Source organism: Canis lupus, chromosome 4 (assembly GCF_048164855.1).
Source record: "Canis lupus baileyi chromosome 4, mCanLup2.hap1, whole genome shotgun sequence".
In the NCBI taxonomy this organism is placed as follows: Eukaryota; Metazoa; Chordata; class Mammalia; order Carnivora; family Canidae; genus Canis; species Canis lupus.
Window position 1 is genome coordinate 88,243,891 of NC_132841.1, and position 18,670 is coordinate 88,262,560.

The following is an 18,670-nucleotide window of genomic DNA, read 5'->3' on the forward strand; positions in this document are numbered from 1 at the left end:
TACAGGTGGTCTCTAGAAGCTGAAAAAAAATCAAGGAGATGTTCTCTCCTTGGAGCTTCAGGAGGATACAGCCCTGCCAACACCTTGACTTAGACTTCTGACTTCCAGATCTCTAAGACTTGTATTTCTTAAAACCATTAAATTTGTGGTAATTTGCTACAGCAGCAAGAAGTTGAAACCAAAAGCCAAGAAACAAAACTAATACAACACACACAAGAAAAATCCATATGCAAAGAGAAGGAAAGGAAATCAAACAGCGTGGGAATACTTTCGAGTGGAAGGACTTCTGTATTGTTGCCTTCTTCTGCCCATTTCCTCAAATTGACTGTGATATCCAATAAGCACGTCCTTCCTTCACTCATCCATTTTTTTCCCAAGTAGACTAGACGACATCGAACCATATAGGCCACCCATGTCATTTATACCGTCCCCTTCTGCTGTGTAATAAACAATGGCAATCAGGATGGAATTCAGTAGGTTGTACTTTAGGCCACTGATAATTTCTTTCACTTTTTTTTTTTTAAGATTTTATTTTATTCATGAGAGACACAGAGAGAGAGAGAGAGAGGCAGAGACACAGGCAGAGGGAGAAGCAGGCTCCATGCAGGGAGCCTGACGCGGGACTCGATCTCAGGTCTCCAGGATCGCACCCTGGGCTGAAGGTGGTGCTAAACCGCTGAGCCACCCAGGGATCCCCAATTTCTTTCAACATTAAAAATTCTCCTGAGTCTTGAACAAAATGTGCTCAAAGCAAAATATTTAAAGTGAAGCCCAATTCTGTAAGGTCGGATGTAACTGGTGAGTGTGATGCAAATAGAAGAACACTTTTTAAAGAACTGATCTGGCTGTTTCTCTCTGTTTTAATGTCAAGTATTTTTAGAAAGCATTTAGACCTCAAAAAGAAGGGTCACACTATTTTCATAGCTCTTGGTCACTACAGAGGCCTTCAAAGCATTGAAGAGGCACTAAAAGAATATATGTCAAGCTAGAGAAAGAATCAATATGGAAGCAAGAAGGGGAATAATGAAGGGTATCTGGGGACCGGAAGAGAGTGGTGAATACAGGATTGGCGGGAACTGGCTCTTTCCTCCACTAATTCCAATCATTTATTGAGTCTGGCTAACCACGGAGCTATAGTCTTATGCCAACATGTTTTTAAATTCATGCAATCACACCACGAAGAGGGTATTATTATTCTCATTTTAATAAACTTAGAGATCTAAGTAACTGGCCCGAGTTGACATGGCTTGAGTGGCTGAGCCAGGGGGTCTAATTTAACAATATCTGACTCCAAAGCCATGCTTTTTCAATCATGCCTTTTGGTGATGAGTGTCCATGAAGCCTTTTAGTTTAACTCCTTGTCTTCCATGCCCCGGAAAGATAGCTCGGGTTGTTTCCTTGCCAAGGGAGCAGGATTTTCCCTGAAGGTGGGCCATGGTTCAGCAGCCTTATAAAAGCACCAGCCCCCTTTCTCACGGACGCACCGAGCATTCCACGGCTCAGCCTCCAGAAATATGAGCAACACTCTGACCTGTAAACCTGCACACATAACATCTCCCTTGGGTTTAACTACCCCGTGCCAATAAATGGAGAAGAGGAAGTGGAAACTGCTAGGAAAATAGGGAGTATGGAGAATGTGCACTGCTACTGCTCCTATGATTCTGATGCATAATTTACCAACTTATGAGACTTTTAGTTCATTTATGGATAGTTTCTTTTTTTAAGATTAGTTCATCCATTGACTTCCCTCTATTAGTCTAGATAACTGTGGGTCTGGAATGAGGGAGGGGCTGCAAATATTTTTGAAAAATAATAAGCCTAGACCCCTCCTTCGTGTTGACCTACATTGCTGGGGCACCCAGCCTCTTCAGGCACAGCTGGCCTGGAATCCAGACCTCCCAACTCCCAGTCCGAGCTTCCCCGACGTGCAGCATTCTGATATCTGCTCTTCTCTCAGACGGCTTTAGAAACCCTAACGTCCTGCTGGTCCCGCTCAGATTTCTGATACACATCCCCAGTGTAACCCCAACTCCGTAAGTCCGCAACATCACAGTAAAGAGGTGCTGTACGCTATTTTTCTAATGAAAAAGAAAAATGAAAACTACAGTCAAACTACAAATATTCAGAACTGTGTTCCTCCACGGCATTGAGTCATTTCACTCCCGTTTCAGGGAGAGCAAGGCTAGATTTAGCAGAGCGTGGACAGTAAAAATGCAAATAAGAGATACTCTTGAGGGAAAAGTTCCCCGTGATGAAAAGGTGGAAGCCGGTGTCACACGGCAGAGCAGACCAGCGCGGCGCCAGGGAGCCGAAGGCCACCGAGGACCAGCTCCGGGCCCTCGGGCTGGTGGCTCAGTTCTCGCTGTGTCGGAGTCATAACTACAGATCATACAGAAGGACGCCACTTCTGACCGTGCCGCAGGCACCTGGGATAAAAAAACTGGACCGGAGGTGCAGGCACTTCTCTGTACACCTTACCTGCTGAGCTGCAGGGAAACAAAGCCAAGCATTGAGGAGACCCGGAGTCTCGTCTTGGTGCAAGTGCCCTCACCTGGCAACTCTGGGCAAGTTTCCTAATCTAGTGCCACACGTGGTGCACACGAACCACCACGCAGAGGCCTGCGGTGTGGTGGCAAAGGCAGGAAGCGTGGGGCTAGGCCCACGGAGATTGCGATCACAGATTCACTCACGTGTGTGTGACTGTGGGGAAGTCAGTTCATCTCCGTAAGCCTCAGTTTCCCAATCTGTATAATGGGTAGGATGAGAGTAATGCCTCCACCAAGGCAACGATTGTGAAGGTAAAATGAAATAGTTCACGTACAACTTGCAGATAAGCCACAAACGTTTTCAGCTTCAGATAGCAAAAACACAAGAGTGGCTTAAACTAGCAAGCGTTTCTTTTCCTCCCGTATCAACAACTCTGAAGGCAGGAGGCTGCTGGCAGGCCTATCACCTTGGTGCTGGCATCTCGGCAGCTTTCCTGGCCTCTGCCTCTTGGTCACCAGTCAGCTGTCAGAATTCCATACGTCATCGCCGTATTCGGATGGGTAAAATGGGGGAGAAGGGAGGAATCAGATGTTTGTTCCTTTTATGAGGAACGCAAAGTTTTCCTAGAAATACGTCCTGCATCCTTTCATGTTATCTTATTGGCCAGAACTGATTCACCTGGGCTACCCCTGCTGCAAGGGAGATCGGGGTGTCAGGGACCGTGGTGAACCATCCTCAGGCTGCGCACGTGTGGCCCTGAACAAAATCAGGGCCAACAGACACTAGGAGATGGCCGACAGGCTACAGGCTACCACCTGGCATCTGGCAGCTGATCGTAAATATTACCTTTTCACCAATAAACTGAATCAACCCGTTCAGGTCTAATAGTCTGTGATTCCATACGGCTTGTTAAATTACAATCAGAAATCAATACTATAGTTAAAATTCTCTAAACTGGCCTATGTAAAGATAAACATGACAGTGAAAAATCTCACTCATGGAAGATTTCTAAGTCTTCTGAGATTATTTCAGATTTATAAACAAGTTGCAAGATTAGCACACGGTGTTTGATACACCCTTCGCTCTGCTTCCCCAGACTTTAACATAGGACCTTAGCCAGATGACCCAACCCTGGAAACCAGCACTAACACAGTGCTACCAGCCACGGCTCCTTAGCCTCCTCCAACCTGGGTTTGAAATATTTTTAAAGCTAGACATTTTTACTATTTTGATGTAGTGACAACAGAGCTATTTGTTTCGAGGTCTTCTGAATGAGCCGTATCGAATTTTAAAATCACACTGTTACGTGGCACCCGGAGGATTAAATGTTTGATTTGCTATTGTTAATTTGCTTAATTTTCTTTTACATCAAGAATAAGAATACATTTCAGAATCAAAAGCATAGACGACCCAGCTCCAGATGACTATGGCAGGGATTAACGGGGGGTTTTGCCTCTTGCTCCGGCTAATGCTAAACTTCTGCCCTGGAGCATCTTCCTGCCCATGACATGTACATTCATCATACCGTAGTGGGTCGATGTTGAAGGTCCAGATGGATGCATTCGAGATGCATGCTCAAATAGTGAGAATTAGCTCCGTAGACCAGCATCGTTCATTACAGAACTCCAATACAGAGTGCCTGGTGGTCCCTGGAGCGGCAGGACCTCGCCTGCCCCCGTGAGGTGGCCGCTGTCGGCAGAGCTGTGAGCCAGAGGCCATGTGGCAAGGCAGCAGGAGGTGCAGCCAGGGCTCCCGTGCAGCCTCCCGGCCTCTGCCTTGCTGCCCGCCTGTTCACGGAACAAGAATGATTTATGACCTTGGCAAACAGATGCGGGTAGTACGCCAATATTTTGGATCAATACCTGGGTGCCTTTCCTTAAACGATGTGTCCTTTTGACTCTTGCACTGTTCCCCGTTTTGATAAATTGAGACTTGCCTGCCCTGAAACAGGAGTCGAACGAAACAAATGGCCCAGATTTCTGGGCTTTGGTGTATATTCACATTTCTTTGTTCAGTGCACACCATCTCCTCCAGTTGACGTTCCGTAGACTGCCCCAGTGACGGTGCCCGGGGCCGGGGGTATGAGTCAGGGCAGAAGGGAGTCAGTCTCTGGACCCAGGGCTAGCAGAGGAACGCGACATGCTGTGAGTGACCCTGCTGCCCTGGTTACCGCTGACCACAAGAGCTCAGCAGAGGACCCTCGTTCAAAATTCTAAATGTAGGTGGTCTCCTCTGGGTACCGTGGGTGTGCTGCGGTAGATTTCTGTTCGGAGGGTAGGAATGAGCACATTTGTGACAATTTACTCTTTAAGCAAATGTTATGTACTTGCTCTTAGAGTTCTCACCATCCTCACAGTAGGAGGCGTCAAAACACCTGAGACAAGGACAGCATAGCTTCAAGGTACTCATGTCCTCCTCTACCGGTGGGAGAACAGAACGACAGGCTTCTGACTCGGACACGGGTAACACGGTGACTTGTTAACCAAAGCAGTGGGGCATTTTGAATCTTTCAAATGGGATTATTAGGAAGTTGAAGGAAATTGAAGAGGTAGAAAGGAGACAATTGTTCTCAAAGCAAACAGGACAACAAGTAGAAAAGCAGATGAATGTGCCAGCATTTCGTGCCATGTGTACCTTTCATAGACTACTATTCCTATTAATTCCTAATAAAAAATATAATATTAAATTCCTGATAATAATAATAATAGGAATAATTCCTTTCATAGATTAAAAACAATCATGTTGTGAGTCCCCAGTTAATTCAAATACAATCTGTGTCGATGCTTCTCTTTGTGACATCTACTCTTGTCATGAAATATTTATCTTTGTGCTGCATAATATTGGAGCCTGATCATTACACATGACCAGTGGAATAATGTTGAAAATGATGGTTGAAAGTAACAGTGAACGAATTAGCGAACACACGCAGGAAGGAATGAGCATACAGATTCTCTAGGAAATGATATACGTAATTTTTCTATTAACACATGTATATTAGATATTTATATTTCACACTTTTTACATGTGAACCTTCTCCAAAGTTTTCCCCCTGGTCTTTATATGCAGGCTTGCTGGTGTTACGGCCTCAGGGTCTGCTTATCCTGAGAGCGTCTCCGTGCTTTCAGAACCGAGTCACAGGGAAGTATGTGCTAGACACCATGCAGCGCCAGGTTACAGGGACATTGTGTAGAGCTGTGGCCTTTCACACGCTGGGAGGGCTGCGCTTCCTGGATGGGGATCCAAACCTCAATGGGCAAGTCTGTGTCCAATCTTAGTTGGGATCCACTCTGTGGATCTTATCCTTTGAGTAAAACAGCATTAAATTGCTTCAAAGTAGAAGATGCTCTTTTAAAGGACAATTACAGATTTTAAAATCAGAGTTGTCTACCACTGGAGTGAAGGGAGAAGTGCGGCTGTCCAGGGGAATACTGACCTCTTCTCACACTGTCCTCTGTCGTGGCAGAAGGGAGGGGGGGCTTACAGGGTACGGAGCTTATTGGTGTCTAGCACTTCAATTCTCTTCCCTTCCATTTCTTGCATTTGATGAAGGTAGAGGAAATTTTAAAAATCAAATTTGAGGCAAATACCTTGATAGTAAAGTCATTAATCCCCTTTTCTCTTTGGGAAGAGCAAATACATTCGTAAAGAAGGCTCCATCTGAGATACTGAGAGGCAAGTTTGAAATAGGAACAATTAAAAAAAACTAAATGAATCCAACAGGAAGAACTTTGAGTCAAAATTCTATCATGTGGGCAGCCCAGGTGGCTCAGTGGTTTAGTGCCGCCTTTTGGGCTGGGGCCTGATCCTGGAGTCTTGGGATTGAGTCCCACGTCGGGCTCCCTGCATGGAGCCTGCTTCTCCCTCTGCCTGTGTCTCTGCCTCTCTCTGTGTCTCTCATGAATAAATAAATAAAGATCTTTTTAAAAAAAGTCTATCACGTGTATGTGATACTGAAAACAGAAACTCAAACGTAGCCTTTGAAATATCAGGCTGCTGTCTCCTCCTTTCCGTTGCCCCTCAGCCCGGTGGCCCTGAAGCTAGCCTAACGGGTGGCAGCAGGCCAGGTCTGGAGAGCCAATCAGGCCGTGAGCATTTACTGAGCGCCTACCCTAAGTACGACTCCTGCTCCAGGGTATCAAAAGGCGGACACTTCCCAGTTCTCAAGTGTCTGGGTGAGCAGGGGGGAGGCCGACAGGCCCAGAGACTTACTGTAACTCAGTGAGGCAGACGCGTCCGTACCTGAACCCCTGCTGGGAACACGGAGCAGAGGGCACACTCTGCCTCAGAGATGGGCGAGAGGTGGGAGGCAGGAGGCCCTCCAGGCCCGGGGGCCGGGAGGGCCAGCGTCAGAGGGTCAGCAGGCGCGGGAACGAGGTAAGAGGCAACATGGCACTTGCAGAGAACTGGCGATTTGATGGCGCTGGAATACGCCTGTAGACAAACCAGGAGGGGTGGGTTCGGGTCCCCGCCTGGGAGCTCTGAAGACCATGGTAAGGAACCTGGACAGACTCCTAACCAGGATGTGAGCTGTTCTAGAAGTGGTCCCGGGAGAGCGCCTGGACCAGGAAGAGGAGGGAGGGAGGGAGTGCAAGAGACACATCTAAGAAGTAATGGGTCAGATGGTTGATAATTATGGGATTAGTTTGAGATTCCTGCAGGTGACCCAGGCGGACACGCCCAGTAGCCAGGAGGCTTTACACGTGTAAGAGTCAGGGAAGGGTCTGCAATTTGCACACAGTTGGGGTCACATTTGGTCAGAGGAGGTGCAGAACCCCTGGTCTCAGAGCTTGGATCTCCTTTCATCATTCCTCACACCCCAAAGAAGCAAACACACGCCTCCTTAGCCTACGTCATCATTTCCTCTCTACAAAGGAGGATCTGATGTCACAACACAACGGTCAGGCCTGACCAGTTGTGACACGTGTCTGGGTCCCTGGTGACTACATTAATCATAATGCAGACGGGGTTGTTTGACTCGGATTCTTTCTTTGATGCGTTAGACAGACGGGCGGGGTTACAGCCGGGGTACTGGGGAAGAATTTGTGGTGCTTGCCATGGGAGTGTCACACCCGTGACCAGCACCCACGATGCACAGCTCAGTGGCAAGATCACGGAAGCTGGGAACCGCTGCTCCGGTCCTAGCTCTCAGGTCCCATTTGGCCCACCACCTGTTCTACAGGCCTCCTCGGTGCTCAGAAGGCCTTTTACAGATGGACATTTGCAAAAAAACCATTTGGTGACAGGGAACTATTATCTTCCTGCAAAAAGACTTTCAACCTTCTCATTCGGACTTCTGTGCTATAATGCATTACACTCAGTATTATATTTTGAAATCTGCCATTAAAGCTTTTGTAGAAATTTGTCTTTGCATAATATTTTCAATTTGTCCCCTGGCCTCCAAAGCTTAAAATAGTCACGACCTGGACCCTTAGACAAAGAGGCTGCCAAGTACTACTAGATCACGGGGAGACAGCCAAGCCCAGGGGGCACTCACGCTGTGCCCAGCCCCTGCTACGGCTGACGCTCTCCGTCTCACACTCGGAGCTCACAGACCCTGTGGGGTGAATGCTGTCGTCGTCTCCCCATCATGGGTGAGGACCCTGAAGCCGGCCCAGCCCACACATAGGCAATGACGAGGCTGGGACTTGCAATCGGTTGGCCCGCTCTGAGGGTCCACACGCGTCCCTCACTCTGCCCTCCGCGAGCCCGAGGCCCCTGCTCCCATCGCTCCTCCCCACGCACACGTACTGTGACCTGATGTTCCTGCCGGCTCTGTCCTGGTCCTTCCACACTTCTGCACGTTCCTGGGCTGGTACCGTGCTTATCTGTTGGCCACAAGCGGCCTCTCAATCTCAGGTATGAGGAACGATGAGAGAACACGTTTCTACACTTGTATTTCCAGCTGCTCTAGTTGGGATGCCTGAGAATAATGACAGCGTCTCGTGGTCTAAGAGAAAGAACAGTCCCAGTCCAGGTCACAGCTTCGCACTTCACATGTGCGGAGCGTGAACAGGCTGTCACCTCCTGCGTCCATCAAGCACTTTCCAGCAGTATACTGATACTCAGCCTTTGGTCTAAAAGTGTCGTTAATGAGGATTAAACCAAACTTTATGTGTATTATTTTCAAAGTGACTCACATACCTTCCCCAGAAAGAAACCTATGGAAGCCAGGATGCAATAATGCGCTCAGGTACAGAACCTATGTGATAAAAGGACACGATGACCATCGTTTTTGTTTTATTTTTAGGATTTCATTGATTTATCTTAGAGAGAGAGAGCGTGTGAGCGTGCACATGTGCATATACACCCACGCAATGTGGGAGCACAGGGGGTACAGGAGAGGGAAGAGGAGGGACAAGCAGACTCATGGGGCTTGATGTCATGACTCTGAGATCATGATCCAAGCCACAGTCAAGAGGCTCAACTGACTGAGCCACCAGGGGCCCTGCCATGGTTTTCTTTTGACCGACGGAATTCCTATGGGACTGGACACCAATGGCATTGGATCTAGGCCCATAAAGAGACTTCAGTGACCTACAATGCCCTGGAACACTGTAGACACTAATATACTTTGACGCAAAAAAGGGGTCCAAAGTGATGGCCTGTTCGTTCTTATATTCCAGAAAATTCAATAACTCAATTGATGTAAATTGTTAGTCATACCTAATGTAACGCATGCCTGTGACCCTGACCACCGCATATGCGTCAGTTCGTTGCTAATGAGGTCGTTGATGACCGTTCTGGGGGTGAGCTACGCGGACGAGGTGCCGGCGGCGCCACATGGTCTGCGGAGGCGAGCACGACGGCTCCCGCTCTCGCCCAGGGCGGTCGTGTGCTTGCGGCAGCAGCTACCGGCTTCCCGTTTTAAGTCCACGACGGACTAGGAGGAGGAGGGGCTGCAGCCCGCGGCTCGGTGAGGACAATGAAGTGCACCTGGCAGCGGGATTCGGGGCGGACAGAAAAAGGAGGAGCTTCCATTCAAACGGGAGCGCTGAGAAGTCAGGGTGGTTCTGGAGCAGTTAAGGCGGCAAAAAGCTTCAAATGTCCCGAAGGCCGCGCAGGACGTCACTGTACAGTCACGAGGCAGCGGCGAGGTTCGCAGCCGGCGTGAGGCGTGGAGCCTCCAGCCCTGTCGGGTGCCGGTGCCCGCGAAGACGCTGCGTCGGGCGCGTCGGCTACGCTCAGTCAGGACGTGACGTCAGGAGGCGTCCTCCCGGCGTCCTGGAAACTCCCAGCGGGACTGCGCTTCGCTCCCGGGGCAGGGCGCCCGCCGCTTCACGCGACTGCCTCAGTGAGCCTGCAGAGCGACTGTAGGCGGGAGGGATTCCTTTCCAAGATTCACTCATTCACTCATTCATTCATTCATGATAGAGAGAGAGAGAGAGGGGCAGGGACACAGGCGGAGGGACAAGCAGGCTCCATTGCGGGGCTTAGCGCCTGCCTTTGGCCCAGGGCGCGATCCTGGAGTTCACCCGGCACGCGGGGAGCGGGGCCCGCCCGTCGGGGGCGAGTGACGTCAGCGGTGACCGGGCCCGCCCGTCGGGGGCGAGGGACGTCAGCGGGGACCGGGCCCGCCCGTCGGGGGCGAGGCACGTCAGCGGGGAGCGGGGCCGCCCGTCGGGGGCGAGTGACGTCAGCGGGGAGCGGGGCCCGCCCGTCGGGGGCGAGTGACGTCAGCGGGGACCGGGCCCGCCCGTCGGGGGCGAGTGACGTCAGCGGGGAGCGGGGCCGCCCGTCGGGGGCGAGTGACGTCAGCGGGGAGCGGGGCCCGCCCGTCGGGGGCGAGTGACGTCAGCGGGGACCGGGCCCGCCCGTCGGGGGCGAGTGACGTCAGCGGGGAGCGGGGCCGCCCGTCGGGGGCGAGTGACGTCGGGGTCACCCGGCACGCGGGGAGCGCCCCGCAGCGCCGCTCCCGTGCGCTGCGCCCTTCCGGGCCTCGACGCGTCCATCTCTGCGGCACAAACGGGCGGGGCCGCTGGCCTCGGGGCGACCGTCGGCTGGGTCGGGACCTCACGGTAAGAAAACGCCGAGCGTGACGGGGCGCCGGACGGGAGGGGCGCGGGGCGGTTCTGCACGTGCGCAAATCGAGCACCAGTAAACAGCAAACCCATTATCAAGAAGTAAGAAAGAAAGAAAAAGACGACGCCGAGCTCCTCGGGCTCCTCCCGATCCCCCAGAAGCGGCCCGTCGCCCGCCCTAGCCCGGCCGCGGCCGCCCCCGTGGAGGTCGCCGCGGGAAACGCCTGCCCTTGGCCAGCGACCCTGCCGCGCGGGTCCCACTCGGGCCGCGCACACTCGGCGCCAGGCCCGCCCGCCCCGGCCCGCGCGGAGCAGTCGCAGAAGCCGCCCGTAGGCGCCGCTGGCTGGTTTCTGGCGCCCCCGACCGGGCACCGGGCACCGGCTGGGTCCCCACGACGGCCCTGGCACGTCACTCGGGCAGAAGAGGGGCGGGCGGAGGCGCCCCCTGCCCACCCTCGCACAGCAGCGCATCATAGACCCTAAACGCGTGATGGGACGTCGGGGCGAATGATTCACACCTCGGGAACACGCACTCGCGCCTCCAGGAAGGAAGGAGCAAACTACTCCCATTTTACAGACCGCAACGTCAAAGCGTGATCATCTGCCGAAAAAGCACGACGAGAAATACTTCTTGAAATTTCGAGGTTCGCCGACATCATACACGAAGTCTTTTCAAAGGTGGTCACTGGAGATCTGAGAGACATCATGTCTAAGCCACACGAAGAGTTATCTCATTACCATGGTCTCCTTTCAAGTCCGTGGTTCAGTTTCAATGAAAAAAAAAAAAAAGTCAGAGATGTTATAATGAAATTATTTTATGAGACTGGATTCCATGTTAATTATAGATGCCACACTATTGGTCCTTTACATTGTCCTTTTTAACAGGCCTTAAAAATGTGGCCTGCCCTGAACAGAATTACACTAACACAGTATCATACTAAGGGCTTCAGCATTCTGACACAACCTCAGTTTCCCAAGTAGGAAACGCTTAAGAAAATAACTATTCGTATGTAAAAGGTACCTTCACCTTGTGAACACCTTCTGAGTTGATCGGTTCACAACATCTACCTCCAGCTTACGCGTGGCCAGAAGGATCACAATAAATTCAACAATAATAATCTGTCGGCAAACACATACGTTAGCACAGTTCAAGTGCGTGTTGTGTCCAATCTGATGATGGCTGTGTATTTTAAAAATTTAATAAGATCGGGACACCTGGGCGGCTCAGTAGTTGAGCATCTGCCTTCGGCTCAGGGCGTGACCCCGGGGCCCAGGGATCGAGTCCCACATCGGGCTGCTTCTCCCTCTGCTTGTGTCTCGCCTCTCTCCCTGCGTCTCTCATGAATAAATAAAATCTTTAAAAAAATTTAGTAAGATCGTTATAGCTATTTGTCATGTGATTTCTCAATCGATTACAACTCACTGGTAAATCCGTCCTATGGCTTTCTTTCAAAATTCATCAGAATTACTTTTATTAATTTTCCTTACATAAAAGCAACTCAAAATAATTAGGCTATAAAGATAAATAAAAACAATACCCACAATCACACCCAAAGACACAGACAATCCCTGTAAACATCTTGCTACGGGTACATTTATTAAGTCTACATTTTTAACCCAAAATGAGATCGTGCTACCTTGTGACTGGCTTTTTAAAATGTAACATGTTGGGACTGGCTTTCTTTATCATTAGATATATTTTGATAATGCTGCAATTATTGCAAAAGTAGTTCATCGCCTCGAAGCACCACAATGTGTGTAGCCAGCCCTTTGGTTGGGGATATCGAGCACTAGGTAAACAGGCCCATGGAGCAGGGATTTTTAACCTCAATCCTATTACCTCTTCAGGCTGGATAAGTCTTAGTTTGGGGAGTCAGTCCTGTGGCTTGTAGGACGCGGAGAAGAATGGCTGGCCCCTCCACGCTGCGCGCAGTGGCACCCCTCCCTCGCCCTGCGACAACTGGAAAGTTCTCCAGACACCGCCCAATTGCTCCCGGAGGGGCGGGACCACCCCGACTGGAGCCACTCCCACGGGCAAATGCACATGCAGTGGATTATTTCCACTGACTAATCCCCTGAAGTAGAACCGCTGACCCAAGTGGCACGACCTGTGGCGGGTTTGATTGCGTGTGGCCAGATGGTTTCTCCTGAAGACAGATCACGTCAGCATCCCCGCCACAGCACACGGTGACACGTTCTGCTTCTCTTTCCCACCAGCGATAAACTCTTTCCTTTTTAAAACATCTATGCCAATTCGAGAGTATTTCGTTGCTGTTTAAAGTGTGTGTTTTAAGACTACTGGGAAGATGAAACACTTTAAAGGATGTTTTTGCATCATCTGTATTGGCTCTTGGTGAGCAGTCTTTTTTTTTTTTTTTTGGTCTTTTCCTTTCTTTCCTTGGTTTTCTAAGAGTCCTTTATATATTAAGAAATTGCCACTGACTATCCTATGCTGCAAATACTTTACCTTTATTTTAATGTATTTTCATGCAAAATCTTCATAATCTTGTGTCTCTCTGCAGGTACTTTTATAAATTCTGATCTTGGCATTATGTTAAAAAGTACTTTCCCTCCCCCAAATTGCATAAATACTAAAATATATTTTTTATAGCACTTTCATTCTTTTTTTCTGATTTCTTAAATATTCTTTGCATAGATTCTATTTTGGAGTGATGTGTATGGTGATTTTCAAAATGTTTTGATGTTAAAGAAAAGGGGCCTGGATATACCAGATGAACAGGACCCCCAGACCAGCTCATCACTGTATTTCACTCTGCTTAGCTTCACTGCTGGAGTTTCTCCCTCTTGCTTGCTAGTTTTCCCATCATGACCATAATTTGATCACGAAACAGGTGTCAGCAGAACAAAACAGAATGTAACTGGAGAAAAAAGAAGGAAACAGAAACCAAACTTAGGGACACCAGGGTGGCTCAGTGTGGCTCAGTGGTTGAGCCTCTGCCTTGGGCCCAGGGCGTGACCCCGAGTCCTGGGATCGAGTCCTGCATCGGGCTCCACCGGGGTCAGCGTCGGGGCTCAGGGGGCTGCCTGGACGCTCGGCAAGAATCTGAAGCATATTCTTTGGAAGACGTCAAGGCAGTGAGGCCCAGACCCCGGGCTGTGCTCCCGGAGTCCACATCCCGCGGAGGCTTCGGGGCCCGGGGCAGGTGTTCTGGGGTGTTCTGGGACTCCCCAGCCCTCTGAGAGCTTTTCTTAACAAGACACTTACCTTTGAGAAAAAGAACAGCCTTGTAGGGAAGGATGCTGCTGCCGGGTAAGGGTCAGAGCCTGAAAGGACTAGGCGGCCCTACTGCTGTGCCCTCGGCCTGCATCCCGGCGCTGCCCCCAGCTCCCCACAAGCACGGCCTCCTCGGGACGCGAGCGCAGAGGACACACCTACAGACCTCTGTACTTACTGCTCCCCTCAGACTACTGACCCCAATTCGCCACAGGCAATAACAAACTAGGCGGGCAACTGTTTTTCTTTGAATTTGGTCACTTAAAAGAAGGTATTTTTCACTTTTTAATTATTTGCCCACCAGGGTTATTCCTGGTATTGGACAATGGTGAAGAATATGCTGAGTTCATTAAAACATTCGAGAAGGAGGCAAGAACAGACTGGAAGGTAATCTCTCACTGACTTTAGTTATACATTTTACGAGGAGCTCTTGGCATCATTAAAAAGGACCCACCAGCGGCGCCTGGGTGGTTCAGTCGGTTCGGCATCTGCCCTAGGCTCAGGTCAGGATCCGGGGTCCTGGGGCTCCTCACTCAGCAGGGAGTCTGCGTCTTCATTGCCCTCTGCCCCCTTCCCCCACCTGTGCTCACTCTCTTGCTCTCTATCATCAATCAATCAATCAATCAATCAAATCTTTTTAAAAAAATGACCCATTTCACACTCACAGACAACCTTGTATTGTTGTGGGGACTTGATGTTTGAAGCCTTTCTTAGCCCTAGTTAAGAGCAGCACAGCTAGTAAAACTAGAGTCACACAGCGTCACAATACCTGCGTCCAATGTCGATATCCTAAAAAATGCTCCATCTCTCTCAACGCTGAGTGACTTTAAGACTTTCCTTGTGACTTGCTTTGTACATTCCTGGCACAGCCACAGCAAGATAAAGCTATTAGGACTGAACACTGAAACTCAAATCTTTTTCTTGAAAAAAAAGGTGACTTTCTGGAGAATAATTTGGTTCAATGTATATGGTAATTAACTATCAGGATTTTCATCATTTTTCACCGTTTGCTATTGATATTTTTTGCTATCTGGAAACATTATTACTGATTAGACCAAATAGATAACAATAAATTATGAAAATGAAAAGAAGAGAGTAATTTGCTTTAAGCTAACACTGAATTGTGTACAAGCAGGAGGAAGACTGAAAATGTAGTTATGCTATCATAAAACTAAAATATTTTCATTTTACATTAAGGCAGAAAGACTGGATAGGCTTCTTCCTTTTTTTGCTTTCTCCCCCAGATCCTGACCTGAGCCTAAAGCAGATGCTTAACCGACTGAGCCACCCAGGCGCCGTTGGCGGGTCCTTTTTAATGATGCCAAGAGCTCCTCATACTATGGAAAAGCAGAGCACAGATGATTCAGCAGGTCCAGTAAGTTCCTCTTTGGTCCAGGCATTAGAACACGACAGATTTCCTCTGGGCTAGGCTTTCTCGTCTGTTCCAGCAGTGATCCTCACAACAACCTGTAAGTGCCTCCTCACACTTTAGAGCACTCTGACTGGCTGACAACAAGTCTGGTTAGTTCTTGGCTGAGGTTGTGTATTGGCCAGTGACTGTTGTTGGCCATTCCCAGAAGTAATGAAAGTATTCACCTCGGCGCAGAAAGGGAGGTAGAGGGCCAAGGATATTTCTCTTGAATACACCTGAGAATTGTCTTTGGTTAAACTTTAAACCATTTGACCAGACAAAGTGTGGCTATTTGCTGAGAGCTTAATGTCTGCTGGTGTGGAGAAACTGGCTTCCCATGAACCAGGTGGGGCAGGGTAATTTTTATCTGTGCATCAGAGAGAGATCCTCTCACACACATACATGTCCACACACACCTGGAGAGCTAGCCAGCCCTTGGAAATCCGGTCTTTTATGGCTGTTCATTGATGCCTTCAATGCCGGCTTTTTTTTTTTTTTTTTCCAATTAGAGATAGTCTTGCATGGGATCTATTGATAGTCTCCAATCACATCTTTTTATGGTATTTTTAATTATTTTTATAATGTCATAATCACAATTTTTATAATATTGCGGGCAAAGTTTGAAGAAGCCAAAGATTTAATGTTTTCCAGAATCACAAACAGAACCTGTTAAGAATCTAAACAACAAAGAAAAAAGCTAACACGGATTTTAGTTAATACCGTGTGCTTGTGTGCATTATGTATTTCGTGGTTACTGAAGGATGGTGGTGATATGGAAACAACTGGAGTTTGTTGGATTGTGTTTTTAGAGTAGGACAATTTTCTCATTGATATTAAAAGCTACATTAATTATAGAAATACAAAGGGTGCTGGTTGCCCAGTGACTGACTTATGAGATCTTTTTTTTTCCATATCCCATATGTATCTGTAACTTGTTGGAATCTGTCACAGCATCACCTACGCTGAACACGGTACACCTACTAAAGGCCCAGCTCCCTGTAGCCACAACCACTGTGGTCTCCCTGCATTAGAACTCTAACATACCAACTTTTTGGAGTCTTTCAACACCAGTTCAGAGGTACTGTTAATATGCGGGCCTTCCCACGACTAGATGGATCCATATTTCTGCTCTTATGAAGATCTACATTCAGCACTTCCCTAGCTATACCTACCACAGACAATGTACTCAGCAGCTCCAAACAGGCCACCATGGCCATTAAGAACATGACCCAGGCCCCACAATTAATGCTGGACATGGTCAGAGAAGTCACCAATCCAGTGATTCTCAAAATGTGGTCCTTGGACCAGTAGCATCAGTATCACCCGGGACCTCGTTAGAAAGGCAATTTATTCAACTCTCACCCCAGGCCATGCCAAAGCTGGGGTTGAGGACAGTGATTTGCAATTTAAAAAACCTTCTAGTTGATTCTGTTGTACACTCAAGTGCAAGAACCACTGAACTAATACAAACCACCTATTTTACAGATAAGAATGAGACTTATGAAAATTAAAGGAGTTATCCATGACCTCACTCCTAGTTGGTGCTAGGACCCGCATCTGGTGTCCAGTCCAGGGCTTTTCATGTTTCAGAACAGCATTATTATGCATCATGCCACTTTGCTGACCCTGTTCTAAACTAATAAATCCAAGTTAGTAAACACAAAACTTTTGAAGGTAAAGTATCAAGAATTGAAGGCTCTAAAGGCATGCCATTGCTTCATCCCACTATTTTCACTCCCCTGCAGACAGCTAAATCTTCTAGGAAACAATAAATATATCCACTAGGAGAACCAGATCAAAGCTCTTGACTACATCTGAGTAACAGTGTTCAGTAAGGCAAGTAATGAATTTGTACTAATTAAAGTTCTGAAAGAGAAAAAGCAATACACTGTAGATATGGGAATTCGATTAATAAAACAAAGGGTCTCCCCTGTCCACATCTCCTTATCTGCAGATTTAAAAATCACATAGAATTTTAACAATAACGAGGGCTTTTACGCCTTGCTTTATGTGTGCGTCTTGGACCCATGTACAGCTTTTGATATATGCTCCTCGGCTAGGAAGAAAGAAAACCAGTCGTGATCATCGCTCCGCTAAGTCACAAATACTGACGTTAAAAATGTGGATCATTTACAGTTGAGGTCAAATATATTCCCCTAGATCATCCTTGAGTTTGTTCAGATAGCTGATTATTCACTTGCCAAAATAAGCTCTCAAATAAACAAATGGTCTGCTGAAAGAACAAAGTAGGAGTTATTCAAGTGCTTAGTGAATTCATCAGTCACAAACACTAGAGGGGGAAAAAAGAAAGACTGTGTCCTAGAGAGTGTGTCTAGCCATGTCCAGCCCATGCCTGCCCTACACTCTACTGTCTGTGCAAGCAGAACTGCAGCCCTCGGAGTCTGGCTGCTGCTGAACAGTCCAATTCAAGGACTACTTGAATTGCAGTGACAGAAATGTTCAAAGTCTTATCATAACAGAAACCACTCTGCCCTAAAGTCAACATTTTGCTGAAGAAAAAGATTGATTGAACCAAGAACAATTCCCTAGACACATCACTCTGAAACAAGAATGAATGATGGTAGTGAAAGCAAAGTCATCCCTGGAGTCGTTTACGGTTCCCTAAGAACCTTCTAGAAGGATCATTTATAGTTGATGAATTTAAGACATAACTGTAAAGGAAAGATTGGGAGACTGAGGTTGGGGGTGAATTTATATGAATTTCTATAAATATATGTACATTTACTAAAACGAGGCAATAAAAGTAAACAACGCACTGTGAGTTTTGATACGTAATAAGTTGGCAGTCCTAACGTAACCCTGTTGAATTCCATTTATCGTTCCTGGATGACATAGTCTTTAGGATCTTCCCCTGCAGATTCAATGAGATGTTTGCAAATTCTTTTGTTGCATATTGAAATGCATATTTTTCCAGGCATTTTTCTTTTTTTTAAATCTAAACTAATGTTTTTGAAATTCTAAACTCTCACCTTCTGTTACTTGCCTTGGCTGGAAAAATCCAATGGCTTGGGATTAAAATAAAGTAAAAAAAAACCAACAAAATGCTTTGGGAAACTCAGCTCTGTTAACTCTTTGTCAAACCACCTTTCTTTCACCTGACATTTTCTGCCCGCTAATGTTTCATGGCAAACAGAGGCCACCAACCCTCTCTTCCACCTTGCCTTCTTCTATTGTAACACATGTCGCTGGAGAACACAACTGAGGCACAAGTCTCTTTTCACTTTTTCCCCAAGATTTTACTTTTAAAACATCTAGCCCTTTCCCCATGATTTGTTTTTTTTATACTCCATTTTCTATTCTTAACCCCTGGGCGCATTCTCCATGTGGATTGATGTACGTAATGTGTGCACTAGAAATACAGTTCTGAAGATGGGTTAGAAATCAACACAAGGTATTAAAATTTTTGCAAGAGGAACTTACTCTTTGACCACAAACCTTATAATCACTTTAGTGAGCTAAAACGATTTATCTACTTGTCCATTCTGTGATATTCCCAGA

The 18,670-nt window shown here is 47.7% G+C and overlaps 1 protein-coding gene and 2 long non-coding RNA genes across 5 annotated transcripts in view; 1 reads left to right on the forward strand and 2 right to left on the reverse strand.

The window, feature by feature from the left end:
* FBXL7 (F-box and leucine rich repeat protein 7) overlaps positions 1-18,670 on the reverse strand; it is a 364,287-nt gene that overhangs the window by 126,752 nt on the left and 218,865 nt on the right. The gene's annotated exons all lie outside the window — the stretch shown is intronic.
* LOC140632752 (uncharacterized) lies at positions 1,712-10,806 on the reverse strand. The gene is made up of 2 exons (XR_012030445.1): positions 9,151-10,806; positions 1,712-8,686 (listed from the first exon to the last, which is right to left on the reverse strand). It is a non-coding gene; the product is annotated as an uncharacterized lncRNA (long non-coding RNA).
* Positions 10,376-18,459, forward strand: LOC140632750 (uncharacterized). Its single transcript, XR_012030442.1, has 3 exons — positions 10,376-10,502; positions 14,985-15,209; positions 16,103-18,459. It is a non-coding gene; the product is annotated as an uncharacterized lncRNA (long non-coding RNA).